This window comes from Rissa tridactyla, chromosome 5 (assembly GCF_028500815.1).
Source record: "Rissa tridactyla isolate bRisTri1 chromosome 5, bRisTri1.patW.cur.20221130, whole genome shotgun sequence".
NCBI classification, from domain to species: Eukaryota; Metazoa; Chordata; class Aves; order Charadriiformes; family Laridae; genus Rissa; species Rissa tridactyla.
Window position 1 is genome coordinate 28,205,558 of NC_071470.1, and position 6,000 is coordinate 28,211,557.

Consider the following 6,000-nt stretch of genomic DNA (forward strand, 5'->3'; position numbering starts at 1 on the left):
CCATGAAATTGATTGCTATTGTTCCAGCTGATTATAATATGGAAACACATAAAGGCACATTTTAAAAATATGTTTTTGCTTAGGACTACTTGCAATACAAAGGTCCTCATGATATACTTAACATAAATATGTATAAATATAGTATGTGTGTATGCACACAGGATGGATTTCCTTCAGAAAGGGTAAGTTTCAGGCATTGAGAATAATTAGTGTCCTTCAAAACTGTTCTCCTGGAAATCAACATTTATACAATGCTATCCATAAAACATGCCTTTTTTCCCCCCCCACATATATTGCCATAGTCAAATCATATTAACAAAGCTATTTAATATTCATAACACATCATTCAGAGCTATTGAAGTTGCAAATTAATTGAATGGAAGAGCTGAGAAAAACAAACAAAAAGCTAGAAAGATAACCATAACCACGAGAGACTATTTATCACGAAAAACCACCAGGTATTACAAGGACAGTATAGTCTAGGGAACTGTCAAAACTGCCAGCTTCATGGTCTCTACTACTACTTACTGAATGCATACCATGTAGGCTATAGGTTTCTCACCGTTCATACCTTCTTTTTCCATTCATACTCATTTATGAATATACAAGGAGCTTCATAATAGACTGAAGATCTGTTATGCTTAATATCAGACAGCAAGTCTTAGATATATGAGAGACCTTTCCAAGGTGTCAGAAAAGTTTGCTCAGTTTTCTTTTTAACACCTCTTGCAAACATTCAACACATAGAGAAGTACTTTTAGATGACTAAGTGAAACATTACTTATCTTATCTCAACACGACCATTTCCAGCCACCAACTTATCTAACGGTAAAACACATGTGGGAATTCTGCCAGCAGCTGTACAGCTATCAGCTACCCGAATGTACTACCTTGTTACGTTTGCAAGTAAGAGGAACTATTCAGACACAAGCATGTTATAGTACTTCTCTTCTGTGTTTGAAGAGTAATGGATCTGTAATCACATGGCAGGGAACATAAGTAATATTTGTACAGAGGATTAGTCAGCACAGATGGATTGTTCAAAGTATGTTAAGAAAATCAATGGAAATATGAGGGTAATACCAAAGTTTATCTAAATTTAATTTACATCAATTTAAAGAGAGGGAAAAGCATCAGTTTTGGCAGATTTCACGATCAGTCAGCAAAACAAAGAAAGATACATTTTAAATGTGCCTGGCTGCATACCCAACACATTACAGCAATACTAATTTTTCACAGAGGCAGCCAGTCTTTGTCTAAAGCAAAGCGCCTGCACAGAGCTGCACGACGTAACAGCATCATTCTTGCATGGATGTTTGTGTTTACACTGCCATTCTGAGGAGATAACATGGAGATATCAGAAACAGTCTACCCAAATAAATAAGACATTGATATGCAAGAAATATGACTAACCATGTAAGACAAATAGGGACCAAATAGGGAGGTTTTCTTCCTGTAGCATTGAGCAAATGTGCGTAAGCAATCCAGAGAATGAAATTCCTCTGCTCAGATTTTCATAATATTTTCCTATTCCTAGATTTTCCTCTTCTCAAGTATAGAATCATAGGATGATTTGGGTTGGAAGGGACCTTGAAGATCATGTTGTTCCAACCTCCCCGTCATGGGAAGTCTCCTTATGGATAATTTGCATGACAAAATCACTTTCCAAAATGTATTAGTTGTTGAAGACTCTTTAAGTGTTTCATTTTAATTATGCAGAGTCAGCTAAATAAAATATTCAGTCTAAATCAATTTGTTAATCTATGTTTAACTGTTTGGATGTACCGGAACAGGACAGACTAAACAATAAAGTGCCGGGGTGGGGGCAGCATACACACAACACCACCTTTAAATAGCATTCCTTTGAGATTTAAAAATCAAAACGCATTCACCTTAGCAGAAAGTCAGGTTATAATATTCAACAGCTCAACTTTAGAGTTCAGCGTTTTAATTCTTTTCAAAATCAGCATCATCTACTTTCTGTTATTATTAATTAGATATGAAGATGATTCTTTTAGATACATCTATGATGACTGAAGTAAATGTTGAATTGCCCTCCCAATTAAAGAAGAGAGAATTTAGGGTCACATTAGTTTATCTGTTTCCCCCAAAACAAATTTAGTTACTATAGTTCTTTTCTATAGTAAAAATTAATTACATTAATGAACACAAAATTATTTCTGAAGTATTTTTTCACTCTTTATATCTTGCTTCATAATGACTACAGTGAAATTCTCTGAAGCATTAGAATCAAAGATACTAATGAACTATTAGCTGTACTTGAGCATTATAGAAGACAAGTAAATACTACCCAGAGGGGCCCTAAGGCATGTTCTGTACCCTACATTTTTTACTTTACTCTTTCCTTCTTTGTGAATTTTTCAATAATGATCATGCACTCTACAGCTGTCATTTCCCATAGCACTTGCCTTACTTAGGGTCATACTCTACCTTCCATTTAGAAATGGAAAGTAAGTGTTCACTGCGCACTATATTCAATATAATGGCAGAGTTCGTGAGCAGCAGAGAGGCAACAATTCCAATATGTGAGCTGAAAAATATGCACTGGGAAAGATTTCCTGGGTTACTGCTGCTTTCCTTTTCTTTCTGCATTACAATTTTCTGACAAACCTCAATATTTGCAACATCTTTCTAGATAAAAATATAATTTCTAGGGGCCAATAGCATTTTGATGCAGTAAGGACAGTTACACAAAGTGGGGGTTGCTCAGTTCTCCTAATATTTCTAATCCTAGTAACCACACCGTCACTGCAGTTTCACTGCAGAACTACCACAAGATGAAAAAGCCAGGAATTAGGCATCGTGTTAAACTGTCATCCTTGCCATAGGTCTCCAGTAGGAGGAAACTGATATTTTTTCCCCGTATAAGTAGATGGTGCCTTGAAGCAACCAAAACATTGTGGGGTTTTTTAATGCATACGTATATAGCTGCCTTCTGAATACCCAGACTTGTACATACTATAAAGATATAAAAGTCAACAGAAGGTTGGGAAAGTCTGTCAAAGCAGCTTAGCATCCAGCCGAGACCAAAGCAATTAAAGCCTTTCTTCTTTATTAACGGTGACAGGTGTAGCTGAAGTAAGACAGTGGTCAAGTTAGCAAGCATATGATAAACATAAGACACTGCGCAACATTATTTACTGCATATTTGAGATTCCATGGGGGGGAAAAAATGCCTCACAAAGTTAGTTTTAAAAAATCATGAGAAAGAAAATGTTGATATCATCAGGAAATATATTCACTGAACAGAGAAAGGCTCTGTGTAAAGAGAACCATATTAAAGCAAAGTTAAAAACTCAGTACAGATTTGGGTTATTTTACTGACCAAAATCTGGTTGGGTTTAAAGTCTATCTCAGTACTCCCAAAAAAAAAAAAAAATTAAACTCAAAGCTTCAAGTGATACTGTCTTTAATAAATCGATAACATCATATCTGTATTTTAGATTTATTTTGTTCCTACCCAACCAACTTGTTGGCAAAGCACAGTACCTTTCTCTTGTCCACAGGATTCTCAGGCAGTTGTGTTTGGTTTTAATTTGAAGAGGTGAAGACTGAGCAGCACCAGTAGTGAAGCCACTAGATATGTTTGTACTGGGACTTTCCACACCACGAGTCCTACTTCTGTTGGCACGTTCTCTTTTTCATCAGCAAGGAGGGATTTCTGAGAAATATTAGTGACATCATCTGTTAAACAAAATAAAAGAGATTTAATTCAAATCAGATTTGATTAACAGCTTTGATGGTAGTAATACAATGAAAAAAACTATTTACATGGAGTAATAAAATGCAGCAGAAAAAGATGGCATGCAAAAATACACGTGTGGCATCTTCTTTCTATTGAGAACACATATGCAAAGTCTAATTCATGGTTATCTTTACTAGACAGTCTTCGATGAAAGCAGGATGAAAGCTGCTATTTGACAATCAGACCAGGACAATCTAGACTTAGGTCATCATAGCTAACACTAAGTTTACATTCCATTTCCATACAAGTTACTTGTTTGGGAGGCTACAGGCTTGCCATGGTGGATACCTATAAGTTGTCACATACAGACCGGCCATTGTCATGGTACTTTATAAATACCAAAAATATACCACCATAAGGAAGTCATGCATCCTGTTGAACAGACGACAAGACAATTTCAGAAAACCTGAATTGTATTCTTATGTCTGTGTCTAACTCTCCTGTATAGAGAAGGTAATGATGATAATTTTCCCTGAAAAAAAAAATAAAAATTGAAAGAGATGCACAAAGCCTTTATACTGTTTCACTTCATGTTTCTTGATAATATTTCAACATGATTTGATCACAAGGAATAGAAGCATTCAACTTTTTGTTGATATGCTCTCCATGTTAGTTTGGATTGATATTTTTTCCCATGCAGAGAAAAATCTATTTACAGAAATAAAATTATCTTCATGGGAAATACCACTATGACAGCTTAATGACTAAAACAATGTCAAGTTCCTTAATGAGAACCACCTACCCCAGTTTCCCTATAGTCTCTGAACACCTGTGACAGAATCTTTATTTACGCTGTGGAGTACTGAAAAAAGAGTAACGTCTCCTAAGTAATAAATCTCATAGTATACCCTTTATGTTAAAGCACAAGTCAGTGACTAAGTAAAAGTGATTTGGACAAGGCAAACAAATTTCAGCAATGTCTGGTCCAGACATGGCCATACGGGGATCTCCAAAGCAGAAGGCTGCAGACACGACACAGAACTTATCAAAGTCTCTGGCCTTTTGAGCAAGAGAGCTGGAAGCCAGGCAAGATACCCTGTCTGAACAGCACTGAAACATGATGGATTTATCTATTACCTTGTACACAGTTCAAGCTTTCACAAAAAGCTGTACGTCATATAGAATACATCAGGCTTGCATCCAATGGTATTAGTCCCAAAAACGTAACTTCTGAATTATTTCCTTTGCTGGGAAGTATTGCACTCATTTCTACGTTAGAGTCGATTCTGTTGTTAGTGGCTGAAAAACTAAATCCTTGGGGAATAACTTACCAGCTCATTCGTTCAATAAAGACAGCCATCTAGGCAGTATTTAACGGAGAATGAAAAAAAAAAAAAATATCTGCATACTCTTTTCCTTAGGGCCAAATTCTGTGCTCTGAGAGAATACTTTTGAAGAGAATGAAAGTAGAGCTAGGGCCAGATCATGGCAGGAGATCAAAGTGCTGAAACAGCTTTAGTCAGCATCTTTAAGTAGCACAGAAGGTTGGAAAAGAGGAATTCAATTTATTTATATAGTAACAAGCCTCCTCAGGGAGAAAGGGAGGCCAAGAGCCTCTATTTTTTATGACGTCAGATACGTCTGACTTGACCGTATCTCCATCATCCTTTTTGAGTTGCCTTGTTCATAAATATTCCAATACTGTTATTCTACATAAAACAATATTTTATTATTTTCTTCTGGCCTTGAGGAAGCAATTTAAATACATTTGCATAAAAAAGAGAAGTTTTTGCCACGTTAACATGTAAATGCAGAAACATCTAAGATAAATCAAGAATTTTCTTTTCAAAGACACGTAAAGACCGGAATCAGGCCAGCAAGAAGACAACAAAACAGAGTTAAATGCCCATAGTGTAAATCTCAAGTCTCAAAAGGAAAAAAAAAAAAACACCAACAAAAAAACCCCACAAACCCAAACCAAAAACGAAATTTAAAATTCAAAAGTTATCCAGGTAAGTTTTCTACATTTAAAAGTGTGTTTAGTTTTAGCAGATCGATTCAGTCCACAATACCAACTCATTTAAAAGAGAAGTTCTTAAATTATGGAAATCTCGTCATCAAGATTAACAGTTGTATTTAAATTTTTTGGTAAATTTGGAAATAGAAAGTATCTTAATAATATTATTGGCCAGGTGATCTCTCCATATAAAAGGAACAGTGTTTAAAAAAGTTTTGAGAGAAGGATAAACATAGATCTAGAACCTTCAAATTGCAGCAATAATAGCATACATAAT

The 6,000-nt window shown here is 35.5% G+C and overlaps 1 protein-coding gene across 7 annotated transcripts in view; it reads right to left on the minus strand.

Annotated features, from left to right (window-relative positions):
- JAKMIP1 (janus kinase and microtubule interacting protein 1) overlaps positions 1 to 761 on the minus strand; it is a 97,418-nt gene extending 96,657 nt beyond the window's left edge. For 5 of the 7 annotated variants that reach the window (XM_054203890.1, XM_054203889.1, XM_054203885.1 and 2 more), the window contains exon 1: positions 572 to 759. The gene's annotated coding sequence lies outside the window, so the exon portion shown is untranslated. Of the gene's footprint in view, positions 1 to 571 lie in introns of all 7 variants that reach the window. The other 2 variants (XM_054203888.1, XM_054203884.1) reach the window with 2 other exon arrangements.
- Positions 762 to 6,000: the final 5,239 nt, after the last annotated feature.